The sequence below is a fragment of the Dryobates pubescens genome, chromosome 4 (genome assembly GCF_014839835.1).
Source record: "Dryobates pubescens isolate bDryPub1 chromosome 4, bDryPub1.pri, whole genome shotgun sequence".
In the NCBI taxonomy this organism is placed as follows: Eukaryota; Metazoa; Chordata; class Aves; order Piciformes; family Picidae; genus Dryobates; species Dryobates pubescens.
In genome coordinates this window covers 3,214,867-3,216,794 of record NC_071615.1, presented here as the reverse complement: position 1 = coordinate 3,216,794, position 1,928 = coordinate 3,214,867, and positions in this window count along the sequence as shown.

The following is a 1,928-nucleotide window of genomic DNA, read 5'->3' as shown; positions in this document are numbered from 1 at the left end:
CCCCCCCCCCCCTCTTTGTTTTTGTTTTTGGGGTTTGGGGGTATTTTTGTTGCCAAAACCTGCTGTTTGTGCAGCCCTCAGAGCCTACCAGCTTTGCATGCATTCATGTGCCAAGCAAGCAGAGGAGGGGGGGGAGAGAGAGAGAGAGAGAGAGAAGCCACTTTATAACAAACCCAAGTTTGTATTTTTTTTATATATGTATATAATATTTAGCCTCTATAAAGGAAGGAGCAGAGAAGTGGTTCTGGAAGCTGAGAGGAGTTCTGCACTGACAAAGGTCCAAATGGTTTCCTGTGCATGGGCTTGCAGGCATTACCTGGCGACTGACATGCAACCTTTCAAATGCAGCAGCCTGGTTTATTTTTGGGGTGGTTTCTTTTTGGGTTGGGGTTGGTTTTTTTTTGGGGGGGGTGAGGGGGGAGGTTCCCCCCTGCCCTTTCCTGGACCATTTTGTTAATTAAAATTCCTTCTGAATGTTGTTGTGTATTTGTGGGACTGTTCTGTTGGTGGGGAGGGAAAACTGAAAGAGTTGCCCTGCATTAAGGATGTAGAATATAGAAAGTGCCTTTACAGGGAAGAAAAGGAGTTGCTGCAGGAAGAAAGCTGGAATGAAGGAAGGATTGTGAGGGACTCCTATGTGTGTGTGTGCACCTCTAGTGCTTGGGTGCCCAAAGTCCATACTGGCTGAGAAGCTTGTGGGGATTTCTTAGAGAAGACTTGGAATGCACTTTCTTTCTCTCCTGTAGATTGTCTGATTTCCTTGGCAGAGTAGCAATAACCTTTTTTTATACTTTTTTTAAAGTGGATTCTGTCAGGCTGGAGGGAAGGCCCTGCAGAGTGTGGCAGCCCTGCTCTTCACCCAGCCTGATGGCCCTCAGCTGGAAGGCTTAGCTCTCACTTCTTGCTTCCCTTCAGCGCGGGCCTGAGTGGACTGCTCTGAGAGTGAAGGTTGATGGTTTTGTTTTCCACATACCTATGTAAATAGAAACGATTCTGAAAGGTTAATTTTTCTTCTGGGTCTGTTCTGATGGATCATAGTGCTTTGCTTTTAATGTTTGCTTTGGGTTTTTTATTTCCCCTTTCATCCAAGTACCTCTTGTGATCCCCTCCAAGGACTGGTTGTCTCTTTGGCAGTTTTGGAATGAATCCTTAACTGCCCTGACCCTGGCGAGGGCTCACCAAGGCTGAGCAGTGCTGCAGACTATTTTTAGGGTTGTAATGTGCCTTCTCTTCACTCTTGGATAACAGTTAGCAAGTGATTATCAAAGTGCTTAGGGAGTGTTACTTTCCTTTGCCAAAATGAGCCTGCTTTGCCTTTTGGGTGGCAATGTGGTTTTTTCTTTCCCTCTACTGACTGCTTGCAAAGAAAGAAAAGCAAAAACAGGCAAGGAAATTGTGGCCCTTGAGAGGAGGACAGAAACTGTGTGAACCCCCTGCCACAACTAGGCACTGCTGTGCTTTTGGGGGTTGGTACTGTTGGCAGGTCTCCTGAGGAGAATAGCAGGCTGTGCTCTTTGTTCTCAAGGCCCTCTGTGGGCAGGTGGGATTCCCCTTCTCTAGAAGTACAGAAGCTTGTGGTAGCCCCTGCCAGGAGAGCTGCCTCTATTGGTGAAGCTCCTGTTAGACCATGTAAGTGGAAGATGCTTTTAGATTAGCACATATGGGAGAGAAGGGATCAGGCTTGTTTGTTCACTGAAAACCTTTGGCTGTCCAGAGCTGCCTGGAGTGGCTTATGGTGTCCTCTCCAGAGCCCAGCACATTCACAGCAAACCACTGAGCCATGCCAAAATCTCCTCCAGTCTCTTGACTTTGAGCTCTGGCTGACAACTAAATTCCACAGTCTGGAGTTAGGTTGGGGGGGTTGATGGGTTTTGTTTGATTGGACTTGGGTTTTTTTACTGCAAGTGCTATCAGCTTTGCTGTGGAGC